A 13,884-nucleotide genomic window follows, 5' to 3' on the forward strand; every position below is an offset into this window, starting at 1 on the left:
CGGGCAGGCGAGGGCTCCTTTGCTGGCCCCAGTAAGTTTTCATTTTAGACTAGTACCTATTTTTCCTAGCGTTCCTCATTTGATTTTTTCAAAATCGTCTTTGATCTTCTTGTAGACTGTATCTAAATTCTTATCCTGCCTCTACTATGACTCCCTGTGGTATTACTAGATTATTCTTATTAGTCTGTCTGTGTAGCTAACTAAGATTGCACGGTTGGCGAAACTCCCATTCTAGTCAGCAATAGCTCTATCAACTTAGTGCAGTCCTCTGGGATTGTCCATAATGTCTTTTGAAGTGTTCTATCTGCTTTGAAAATTCCCAACTATAAAATGTGAATGACCACCAAGAAAGAATAAGATACTACCTTTTGGTTTGGATAGGAGAACAATCCATACCACTACAGTGGCGCGGACAATTCTTCTGCAGAAACAGAACTATGGACAATAAATAGTGCATTGCTTATCAATTATAATAGGCGCTGTTAGAGTTTCCACATACCTCTGTGATAACAGACTTTGAACCCCCAATGTCCTTACTGACTGACTACATAGTGTGGCACAGTCATTTACCTCCCGAATTCATCGATCATTGATCCCCAATGATGATTATTATCCAACGTAGCTGAAGAGTACGGAGTCAGAGTCAAGAAGTGTCAGAGGCACGGATTCATGCTTGCAAAAATTGCAAAACCTTTCGCTCAGTCATTCTAGTCACTCTGGACCAAAAAACACAGAGTCTCTCTAAGTTTAAAAGCATTATTAAAAGTAAACACATTTATTAAAATGAAGTCATAATAAAAAAACGAAACGTTTAACTGAGAATGTAAAAGTGGTTAGTGCTGACGATTAATTGAAGACATTTCTTGTGGTCGAGCCGAGCTCTCACCTTGTTTCAACTTGATCTTGTTGTTAGAAGTCCATCTTCTGTCTGTGTGGAAAAAAATGGTGCGTGTTAAAAAGCCAGCCTTCATCAGTTGTGCCAAAAAGTGCTGCATTACATTGTTTTCACATGTCTTCATTCCTAGACCAAATACTAGTGAGTGGTTTATTCTAACATTCTTAAATGTACTTTGTAGGTGGAACATCTGGTGGCGGGGCCAACGCAGAGGTGGTGGTGCTCGACACGGAGGCGGAGGGCAATTCCTCAGGGGAGGATGCGGCGGTTCCAGTGCCGGCTGTGAGAGTTCAGACGGTGGTGGTGGCGGGCAGAGGTAAGCTCTTATATATTCCTTACTTATTGAGATTGAAGACGTGGCTGGGAAGGAAAGAATATGAGATGCATGGCTGGGTGAATGATGAAGCAATGATTGGTGGAAGGACAACAGCCTGGGTGGGTGACACAGAAACTGTATGTGTCCATATACCTGGATCATGCTACTATCTGACTCTTAGATAGCATATGTGTATCTAGAGCAGGGGTACTCATAGTACGGCCCGCGGGCCGGTGGCGGCCCGGCAAGCCTTCCTTGGCGGTGTGCAGACCTTGCAGACAATCACTGCTCCCCCGGCCCCCACCGAGCAGAGTGGAGATGCAGGGCCACAAAGAGGTGAAATAGAACAAAGCCTCTGCTCTGTGGGGCCGGGCAAGCAGTGATTGTCAGGGTGGAGATGCAGGGGCGCTACAACAAACAAAGCCTCAATAATATGTTAATGGTCTTTTAAAGACCTGTTAAGTACTTTGGTGTGGCTGTCTGTGTGTGCGCGTTGAGGAAGCTGTCTCAGCCCGGGCTGAAGGCTGACACAGACAGACACACACACAGTGAGATGACAGAGGGGGAGGGAGAGGGAGGGCAGGAGGGAGAGAGAGATGGAGAGGGAGGGCAGGAGGGAGAGCATGAGTGAGAGAGATGTATGTAAATGCTGGGTCTGGTGGCTCAGTGGATGAAGGCATCTGCTGCAGGGACCTGTGTGCAACCTCATGGTCACAAGTTTTCGTTTTGCTTTAGCCCCGCCCCCTCTGACTCCGCCCCCACCAGTGCAGCCCTCGGCCACAAACTACACTGTAAATTTAGCCCCTGAGAGAAAGTTTGTGAGTACCCATGATCTAGAGAGAGTAGACGGTCAGTGGATGAACTAAGTGTAACTTTGAAGAGCATGTAACACTGCACCCGCACATCCGTTCCAGTGTAGGAAAGGCAAGGAAAAGAAGTTTTAATTTTGTCCAAATACTACCATCAGTAGTAGCAGTAGTTTGTATTGCAAGCACAGCATAGATCCGGTTATTACGGTGGCCACTCCCTACCTCTCTTAATAAGTTTAGTAGTACTCAGTCATTCATGTGTGGATGTATCACTGGTCACTCAATAAAAAGCAAAGCACCTAAAGTCATCCCATATATAAGCAAAAACATCCCATGTGAAGTGATAGATAATCAGATTATTTATCTTCTTCAATTTTCCATTTCTAGTACTCATTTGCACTGTAGGGTGAAAGTTAAATTAATTAAGCAGTAGCCCTTGAGTTGTAACAGAGTATTCTCAGTGCCACCCGTAATAGAAAAGTAAGAGCTTCCCCACCTGCATGTACTGGACGGGTACAGTAACGCAACGCAAGTCTAGGTCACTCATCATGGCGTGCGTCTCTTTTTCTCGGGTGCAAGTTTACTGCGCTGGCATTATGCCGGCTTGCAGAAGATAACGTACCAATTTTCCTAAACAAGAGACAAGAAGAATAATAAGACTGGTGTACTTTCATAGTCGACTCCAATGGAAGTCCATAGTGCTCGTAGAATTTGTTCCTTAAACTCCCACTAATGTTAGAGCAAGGATGAAGAAGTGTGAGGTTAGATAGATACTGGCCTCAATAGTTATGTAATGCGCTTGCAAGTTGCTAGTTGTACTGCAACACAAATTTCTGCTGAATGATTGAGTTAATCTTAAAGAGCATTGGTTACAGACTATGTCTTCCTTTCTTCATATAGATGCTCCTTCCAAACGAACAAGGAGGAAGGAGCTGGCTAGAGTGGCCCGGCAACGGAGGATCGATGCCACTGTGGCCGAATATCGGCGGCTGGTGGCCCTGGAGGACGAAGAAAGTGTGCAGTCGACCACAACAACAACATCGTCTGCATCGGCCTCCGTGCCCCCACGGGCTGCCACCCAACACAGTGGTCCACCCAGACTGAGCCGGGCTGCCAAAGCCAAACGCCACCGCCGAGTAGCAAGGACAACAGCTTCCTCTCACAGCCGTTGCACCTGCAAGGCAGTGAAGGCACGCCTGCGCCGCAGTACCCTGATGGTGTCCCGCCTCCAGCAGGAGCCCCACCACTTTTCAAACGTGTTGGAGGGGCTCCGCGTAGAGCACGCCTTGCTCCGCCAGGAGCATGATGCCCTGGCCCAAAAAGTAGACAGCATCCACCCATAGTGTCCCTTGCCCCTTTTTTAGAGACTTTTGGGGGGTGGGAATTGGGAGTTGGGTTTTTGGGGACTTTTGAAGGACAATTGTTGGGGTTAGGGAGGGTCTTGCGGGAGATTATTTTGTTAGGGATATAAATATACTTTTTCAAACTTTATCTGAGCATACCTGTTTTTTACTGCTTGCCTGGTGGGTGGGGGTTTAACAGTGACTTTGTTTTCCTGAAAGTTTAGTTCCATTTTCTTCCTTTAAGTGTAAATGCCCAAATGTTTTCAACACTAAGTGCCTCTCTCAGAGTAAGTGAAGTGAATCCAAGAGTCCTAGGACTTTAGTAGTACTACCGTCAGTCTCTCGTCTCTCCTCCTAATACTCCATTATACCCCCAAACCACCAAACGCTTATCTTACCTGTAATTTGTGTTTGAAAGTAGGGCTAGACCCAGGGCTGGCTCCACGGGAAACAGCGAATAAGGTTGGCAATCTTGGTCGGATAAAATTTCCTCATAGCGGTGGTACTAGTGGTGTGACACAGTGGCAGTTGCATGCCTATGAAAAAAAAGAAAATTAAATCTGGTTTGTCCTCCTGAGCAATTCAACGGTACAATAGAGAATATAGCAGGTGACAGAAGTACACTAGAACAGTGCCACATTGTAGCCTAACAAATGGTAAAGTATAACTACTAATTCGGTTGAAGTTCTTTGACATTAGCCATGGGTCTTTGTCAGGCAGAGTAAGAATATATCCTCGGATTTCTTCACCAGCCTGTTGCTATCACCTTATCCTCCCCAGCAAGTGTGTGGATTTATTGCTGTAATTTAGTCACACATCAATCAAAACCACACAGCCCGGGGGAAGAGGGTTAGGGTTTGAAAAATGGATGGGTATGGGGGTTTTTGGGAAAGGTTTTGGGAGACAAGAAAAAATAGCACAGCATGGACAAACAATTGTGAACATAAACAAATCTTTGGGTACAAACCTATCCATCAATCTTTGAAAGTGCATGCACTACTGCATGCATGTCAGTGAAAAGTAAGTAGTACTTTCGACAACTGTGGAAGAAAGAATGCGACAGTACAGGGCGTGTGTGGAATTATTGATAACTATATTCAACATAAGGTCTCTGTTGCCAGATACCTGAGAGCCTTGCTGGTCACTATAAATCCATTCACAACACTCAATGGGGTTGGTCTGGAAGGTATAGTAGATAGAAAAGGAGAAATTGTTCTTTTTCTAGGTGTCCCCTCACTCACCAGCGTTGCCCCTTGGTGACATGCTTCATCATTGGGGCCATCCCAGTCCTCTACGGGCTGGGGCGTGCTGCGACTTGCGAATTACGTAGGAGCACTTACAAATGACTATGTGTGGTGCAGATGTGATAGTGGAGTGGACTAAGTGATGTGTTAAGGGATCAATTTAGAAGCAGAGAGAGATCCAAGAAATGCAGTCACAGTCAGAGAAAAAGGCAAGGGATACTGTATCTGTATGTTGTTGTAAATGTCCTGTTGAAAGTGGTAAGTAAGCTGCCTGCAGAAAAAAAATCCTCTTATTAGCGGCACTCCTCCATTGCAGCCGACGCTTCGTCCATCGATGTTGGTCACCAGAAGACACCCTGTAAAAAAGCACAGCATGGACAAACAATTGAACATAAACAAATCTTTGGGTACAAACCTATCCATCAATCTTTGAAAGTGCATGCACTACTGCATGCATGTCAGTGAAAAGTAAGTAGTACTTTCGACAACTGTGGAAGACAGAATGCGACAGTACAGGGCGTGGGTGGAAATATTGATAACTATATTCAACATAAGGTCTCTGTAGCCAGATACCTGAGAGCCTTGCTGGTCACTATAAATCCATTCACAACACTCAATGGGGTTGGTCTGGAAGGTATAGTAGATAGAAAAGGAGAAATTGCTTTTTTTCTAGGTGTCCCCTCACTCACCAGGGTTGCCCCTTGGTGACATGCTTCATCATTGGGGCCATCCCAGTCCTCTACGGGCTGGGGCGTGCTGCGACTTGCGAATTACGTAGGAGCACTTACAAATGACTATGTGTGGTGCAGATGTGATAGTGGAGTGGACTAAGTGATGTGTTAAGGGATCAATTTAGAAGCAGAGAGAGATCCAAGAAATGCAGTCACAGTCAGAGAAAAAGGCAAGGGATACTGTATCTGTATGTTGTTGTAGTTGTCCTGTTGAAAGTGGTAAGAAGCTGCCTGCAGAAAAAAAATCCTCTTATTAGCGGCACTCCTCCATTGCAGCCGACGCTTCGTCCATCGATGTTGGTCACCAGAAGACACCCTGTAAAAAAAGCACAGCATGGACAAACAATTGAACATAAACAAATCTTTGGGTACAAACCTATCCATCAATCTTTGAAAGTGCATGCACTACTGCATGCATGTCAGTGAAAAGTAAGTAGTACTTTCGACAACTGTGGAAGAAAGAATGCGACAGTACAGGGCGTGGGTGGAAATATTGATAACTATATTCAACATAAGGTCTCTGTAGCCAGATACCTGAGAGCCTTGCTGGTCACTATAAATCCATTCACAACACTCAATGGGGTTGGTCTGGAAGGTATAGTAGATAGAAAAGGAGAAATTGTTTTTTTCTAGGTGTCCCCTCACTCACCAGGGTTGCCCCTTGGTGACATGCTTCATCATTGGGGCCATCCCAGTCCTCTACGGGCTGGGGCGTGCTGTGACTTGCGAATTACGTAGGAGCACTTACAAATGACTATGTGTGGTGCAGATGTGATAGTGGAGTGGACTAAGTGATGTGTTAAGGGATCAATTTAGAAGCAGAGAGAGATCCAAGAAATGCAGTCACAGTCAGAGAAAAACACTAAGGATACTGTATCTGTATGTTGTTGTAGTTGTCCTGTTGAATTTGGTAAGTAAGTTGCATTCAGAAAAAAATTCCTGTCATTAGCGGCACTCCTCCATTGCAGCTGACGCTTCGTCCATCAATGTTGGTGACCAGAAGACACCCTGTCCACTGCCTGCCTGATGCTGAATTGTGGCTCGCTAATGTGAAGCCTGACTCCATGCTTTTTTCCACATTGCAGAGACTGAAACCCGGCCTGTAATTATTCAACGAAAAACAGGAAGTGATATAATATTACAACACCACTGATAAATAAATATAAGGTATGTAGGCTGTGGAGTGCAAAAAGTCACACTTTGATTTTCCTAGTAGACAGTACAATATTTTTGAAAGTGCGTACTCTGTCTGAGTCACCTTTTGAAGGATAAATAAGTAGGGGCAAATTAATGTAGCGGATCTTTCCCCTCAAGCTAGGTGTCCTGTAAATTGTGTTTTAGAACAAAATTAGATCTTCCCAGCAGTGCTCCCACGGTCCCAGACCCTTACTAAAGCCAGTCGCAAAAATGTAGAAGACCCCCAATCAAATCTCAAAAAACGAGGCCTAGCAGAAAACTGGTGACAAAACGTACTTTGAAAGTAAAAGTAGGCCCAAGTACCCCCTTACCCACCGTGGATTGCATTCAAACCACTTGCAAGCAACCAAGCAAAAGTATCCATAGCCAGCATCGCTCCAAGACTCGAAAACCCCCCCACCCAAACACATGCAATAGAAATACTGCTAACCCTAACGAACCCTAAGTTAAGAATAGTGGCAAAGGCTTTCTTTAACTATGCCAAATCCCCCCTTTCCCACCATGGATTTTCTTCAAATGACTTGCAACCAAAATTACACATTCTCACGAGTGCTCTAAGACCCCAGAACTCAGTTGCAAAAATCTAGAACACCCCGAAACACATGCAATCCTGCTGCTAGGGCTAACCCTAACGAACCCTAAGTTACAAAAAGTGCCAAAAGGCTTTTCCGCGAGGATTTTGTCCCAACCACTTCTACCCGGTATTAGACCTTCCCAGGAATGCCCCAAGACCCGCCAACCAACCCGCCAAAAAGCATAACACCCCCAAACAGGCCAAAAGCAAAATCTCATACTTGCAATATTTCTCGGCCTGTGGTCCAAACGCGCTGCGTAGCTAGGCCATAAGTCGGGGTTGCCACCACGGATTTCCTGAAAAGCAAATGCAATCAAGATTAGAGTGTCTCAGCAGTGCTCCCAGACCACGAAACTCACCCACAAACAGACGGAAACCCCCCTAAAAGCACCTCAAAGGCAAGCAAGTCATCAAAAACACACAAAAATTTCCGCCTGGGATTTGGTCCAAACCACTTTTATCCGGTATTAGAGCTTCCCAGCAATGGCCCCAGAGCCGTCAACCCAGGAGAAAACGAGTAGAAGACCCCCAAACAGCCAAAGAGCAAAAGTACAAAAGTGGGGACTTTGTCAGTTTTTCCCAAATTTCCCAAATCACTCCGCGCGCGCTCTGCAGCTAGGCCCTAACTCCCCTCTGCCACCATGGATTTGCTTCAAACCTCTTGCAAAGTAAAGTATATATAGCCAGCAGTGCGCCCAGACCCCGAAACCCACCCACAAACACCAGGAAGCCCCCCAAACAGGCCCCCGAAAACGCTACATTGAGCAAAATGTCAGAAATAGCCAAAAAAAAATCGGCCTGGATTTTGTCCCAACCACTTCTACCCGGTATTAGACCTTCCTAGGAATGCCCCAAGACCCACCAACCCACCCGCCAAGAAGCATAACACCCCCAAACAGGCCAAAAGCAAAATCTCATACTTGCAATATTTCTCGGCCTTCGGTCCAAACGCGCTGCGTAGCTAGGCCATAAGTCGGGGTTGCCACCAACGATTTCCTGAAAAGCAAATGCAATCAAGATTAGAGTGTCCCAGCAGTGCTCCCAGACCCCCAAACTCACCCACAAACAGACGGAACACCCCCTAAGAGCACCTCAAAGGCAAGCAAGTCAGCAAAAACACTAAAAAATGTGCGCCTCGGATTTGGTCCAAACCACTTTTATCCGGTATTAGAGCTTCCCAACAATGGTCCCAGAGCCGTCAACTCACCTGCAAAGAGGTAGAACAACACCCCCACAAGTGCTGAGTCTTTCTTCATTGGGCGTAAACCAGCCCTCTGGTTTGATGGAAATAGGAGTCTGGAGGAGGAGGATAGAGGAGCATGTTCTTCTGAACTTGTGAACCTGAGGAATGCAGACTGCGGCAACTTCAAATCAATTAGCAAACCAGTGAAGACAGTTCTGCTGATGGGCTTGTTTTTGTGATTATCTGATTAAAGTTTGAAATATATTAACTGTGCACAACAAAGAAAGACAGACACACAGGAATAAAAGTGAATAAGGACGAAAAAGAAAGTTATTGATTCGTTGTCTCATTTTCAGGGCTCGGTATCACGGTCCAGGAATGAGAATAAGGCTTCGTCATCATACTCTGCGAATTCAGGCAGGGTGAGCTCAGTGTCACCTGACAGAGTAGAAATTCCCTCATCTATGTTGCTGGCCACCTCGTCTTCATCCGGCGCGCTTTCTCGTACTCTGTAATCTGGTGGTATGAGGTGCTGATTCATCTTGATCATTGTTAACCTCTCCACATTTTTGGGCGAGAGGCGGCTCCGTTTGGGAGTTACAATGCCACCAGCAGCACTGAAAACACGTTCAGAAGACACGCTTGCGAGTGGGCAAGACAAGTAGTTTAAAGCCAGGTTGGTGAGCTGTGGCCACAATTCTTTTTTCCCATGCCAATACGCCAATGGGTCAGAATTAACATAGACCTCTGTTGAGTCATTCAGATAGTCCTTCACCATCGACTCAAGGTCCTCATCCAAGGTTCCTCCACTTTGCTTAGCTCTTGCTGTGCCTCTGACCTTTTGAGAACCAAACCCACGCAGAGCTAGCCAATCCTCTTCAGCCTCCAATGTTTCTGTTGTGTCTGGTGCAGATGATCCGGTTGCCGTTGTCTTTAACGGCTGAAAGGTCACTTGTGCCACAGCCACAGGTGCAGAAGTGGATTGTTTTGACTGGGGATGGCCTGCTGATGTACTGCCATTTCCTTCAATTTTCAGCCGTTCTCTCTCAAACCTCTTGGCTGACAAGGCTAGCCAATGTTTGTACTTTGGAACATGTTCATCATCAAAAGGAAAGAATGCTTGGCCTGCCAGCGCCTTTTTGTAGCGTGGATCCAGAATAGTAGCACAAATGTAATGCTCTTCTGAGTGGATCTTTTTAAGACGTTCATCACCTTGTAGGAGCTCTAATAATTTCTCATCCAGAACAAAAGAGTCTTGGTTTTTTACATCTTTTTCAAACACAGAACACACCTCCTTCAGTTGGTCCTCCAGCATGTACAACAATGGGATAGCTTTTCCCAAATTACAGTCCTCCTTGCTGACTGCACGCGTGAAGAACTCAAAAGGACGAAGCATGCGTGTCAGGCTTTGAACTATGTTCCATTGCGCCGCACCCATCCTCAGGTCCTCCTGAGCTGTACCCTCTGTTAAGAAATATTGATCGAGTACCGTATACTGCTCATACAGACGCTCAAGCATGTAGAAGGTTGAGTTCCAACGTGTTACCACCTCCTGGATGAGTGCTTTCACTGGCATTTGACGTTGATATAGCAGGCTCCTCAGCTGCTTCCGGGCCTTAAAAGAATGGCTGAAATGGTTGCACATTTTTCGGCAGGTGTCCAATACTCTGTACGCTGCACTGCCTTTATTACCCAAGAATTTTTGGACAACCAGGTTTATACAGTGCGCCAAACACGGTACTCTGAATTAGTCACCCTCCCTCATGGCCTTAACTATATTGGTGCCATTGTCCGTGGAAACATAACCAACCTGGCGTTTTAGTGGGGACAGCCAGTTAAGGACCTTTGTGTTAAAGACATCCAAAATGTTTTCTGCTGTGTGACGTTTCTCCAAACCAAACATGGCTAGTGTTGCATGTTTCCGAGCAGCTTTAAAAACAATGTCCGTGTCAACACCTGTGTTTAGCTTTGCTTTAGCCCCTGAAAAAGAGACCCAGTGTGCAGTGATGCACATGTAATCAGCGCCTGCGCCACTGGTCCACATGTCTGTTGTCAGATGTATAGTGTGAACAGCACTCTTCTGCAAAGCTGCCCCAATCACCTTCAGAACATCTTCATGTAGTGCTGGAACCGCAACTCGGGCAAAATAGAACCGGCTAGGAACCTTCCATTTAGGGCAGAGCGCTGCCACTAATTCTAGAAAACCAACCCCTTCTACAAAAGAAAAAGGGAGAAGGTCCAGAGCTAGCATTTTAGCCAGCTTAGTGTTATACAGACGCGTCAGTGGGTGGTTGCGTTCATATTGCGCTTCTGTAAACAACATCTTTTTAATGTTGCCCTGGACCAAAGATTTACGGGATGATGATGATATCTTCGACCCAGTTACGGTCGCTGATGAACTTTTTCGCATTGATGTCTCACTCTCTCCCACACTCTTAGTGTGTCTCACATGGGCTGTGCTGCTGACAGGGGTACTGGGTGTAAGTGAAGTGTTTGACACGTCTTCTTCCTCCTCGTCATCATCAGATGAAACATCAACGTTTTCTTGACTTGCAATTCCGGCTTCCTTGATCTCCTTTAGGTGTGCAAACCATTGGACAGCGTGCTGTCTCTCAAGATGACCTCTCTGGCCTCCGGTACCATAGTTGGTACCAAACTTACCACGACTAACTGCATGCTTACAAATGCTACAAATGGCGAGGTTTTCCTTTTTTGGGCAAACACTAAAGAAGTCCCAAACTGGAGACTTGAAATGTCTTTCGGGGCCGGAGGAGGCGGCGATACTGGTGGTGGTGGTCCTGCTGCTAATGCCAGATGAAGTGGAGGATGTGGATTGCCGAACTTCAGTACGTTTTGCACTTTCACCACCACGAATTGAGGTCGAGGTGGATGGAAGTCCCTTCTTGCGAGGAAGAAACATGGAAGCGGTAGGTGTTGGTGTACTAGTTAACTCCAAATCCAATGATTGTTGTGTTTCCATTGCCTCCTCGTCGACATCATCATCATCATGCTCAGCAGCTTCTCGGGATAGGGTCAAAATGTCTCTTTGCTGCATGCCCGCTGGGGCTGCAGTGACATTTATGATGACTGGATCGTCGTCGTGAAGGGCTTCATCAGCAGCAGTATGCGTCACTTCTTGTTGAGCCTCATCACACTCCATAGGTATGAGTTTTTCGACGACCTTCCTTTTACGCTTAGGTATCTTTGTCAGATCATGGTGTGCCTCACTCTCAGACGGCCGTGGTGGTTTCCAAGTTTCATCCAGATCAGCAGAAGGAGGTGGGCTTGAAGAAGATGTAGACACCCCCCTTGATATTTTCCTTGCTAGGGATGTGGAAGACAATGAATAATCATCAGGAGGAGTGGCTTCCAATGATACCTCGGCTTGATTGTCGATTTCCTGATGTGCCCCTACTTCGGGAGGGACAACTATTGTGGGAACTTGTTGTGACCCTCCATGCACCTCTACTTGCGCATCTCCTTGCACTGCCTCTCCTTCCACATGTACTTGGGCTTGTAGTACTTGCACATGTTGTTGTTGCGGCTGTGGTTGTTCAACACTTGTCAGATGAGTTACAACAACCTGTGTTGATTCAGGGACATTGCTGCTACTTTCTTGCGATGAGCCAACATCACTGGTCGATGGTGATTGGAGAAGTACACTGACTGCCTCTGAAGCACTCAAGGGCTTTGACTTAAGTTGGCGTGGTGGTGGAGGCACTGAACCCAATGGAGCGGGGGTGCTGCTCCCAGCTTGGTCCCCAGCAGATCCTGCTGCTGCAGGCGTACTTTTTTTTTTGCTCCCAAAAAACGTGGCGGTTGGCACACCAGCCTCCTTGGTAACTTGCTTCTTCTGCTCCTTACTAGCAACTTTCTTGCTAGAGGAGCTACGGAGACCTTTTTCGGGGGCCATCTTCTTCAGAGCAGGTCAGACAGCAGGCCGCAGTTGCATGAATTGTAGAGTTGTCTGAGGCCAGACATGACGTCGCGTGACGTTATGCTGCACACACACACCGCTGCAGGACTTCTTCCTGGCACTGGTGGTTCTCTTGAGTCTTGTGCACCTAAAAACAATGTAAGACAGAGGAACATCAGTTCAGTTATATACCCCCAAAAAATCCAGAAAGAAAACAGAAAAATCAGCACAATCCCATTCCATCCACGCTCTCCATGATGTTTAAGTTCAAGACACCCCACAGAAAGACTAGGCCCATGCAAGACTCAATACCCCTGGTGAAAAGGCCACAAGTACAGCCCCAAAAAACGAAAATCACTGAAAAATCAGCACAATCCCATTCCATCCATGCCCTCCATGATGTTTAAATTTAAGACACCACACAGAAAGACTAGGCCCATGCTAGACTCAAATACCCCTGGTGAAAAGGCCACAAGTACAGCCCCAAAAAACGAAAATCACTGAAAAATCAGCACAATCCCATTCCATCCATGCCCTCCATGATGTTTAAATTCAAGACTACCCACAGAAAGACTAGGCCCATGCAAGACTCACTACCCCTGGGCATAAAGGTTAAAAAGTAGGCAAAATGGTTGCAGGCCTAACAACAATGCCTGCATTCAAAATGGCCACTTGCCTCCCTGCACATAGCCAGGGCCTATAGCAGCACTCAAAATGGCCCCCAGCCACATGGCCTGTCCCTCCCCATGAACACCCCCAAAAATCGAAAATCACTGAAAAATCAGCACAATCCCATTCCATCCATGCCCTCCATGATGTTTAAGTTCAAGACACCCCACAAAAACACTAGGCCCATGCTAGACTCAATACCCCTGGTGAAAATGCCACAAGTACAGCCCCAAAAAACGAAAATCACTGAAAAATCAGCACAATCCCATTCCATCCATGCCCTCCATGATGTTTAAGTTCAAGACACCCCACAGAAAGACTAGGCCCATGCAAGACTCAATACCCCTGGTGAAAAGGCCACAAGTACAGCCCCAAAAAACGAAAATCACTGAAGAATCAGCACAATCCCATTCCATCCATGCCCTCCATGATGTTTAAGTTCAAGACACCCCACAGAAAGACTAGGCCCATGCTAGACTCAAATACCCCTGGTGAAAAGGCCACAAGTACAGCCCCAAAAAACGAAAATCACTGAAAAATCAGCACAATCCCATTCCATCCATGCCCTCCATGATGTTTAAATTCAAGAGAACCCACAGAAAGACTAGGCCCATGCAAGACTCACTACCCCTGGGCATAAAGGTTGAAAAGTAGGCAAAATGGTTGCAGGCCTAACAACAATGCCTGCATTCAAAATGGCCACTTGCCTCCCAGCACATGGCCAGGGCCTGTAGCATCACTCAAAATGGCCCCCAGCCACATGGCCTGTCCCTCCCCATGAACACCCCCCAAAATCGAAAAACACTGCAAAATCAGCACAATCCCATTCCATCCATGCCCTCCATGATGTTTAAGTTCAAGACACCCCACAGAAAGACTAGGCCCATGCTAGACTCAAATACCCCTGGTGAAAAGGCCACAAGTACAGCCCCAAAAAACGAAAATCACTGAAAAATCAGCACAATCCCATTCCATCCATGCCCTCCATGATGTTTAAGTTCAAGACA

This window comes from Lissotriton vulgaris, chromosome 6 (assembly GCF_964263255.1).
Source record: "Lissotriton vulgaris chromosome 6, aLisVul1.2, whole genome shotgun sequence".
In the NCBI taxonomy this organism is placed as follows: domain Eukaryota; kingdom Metazoa; phylum Chordata; class Amphibia; order Caudata; family Salamandridae; genus Lissotriton; species Lissotriton vulgaris.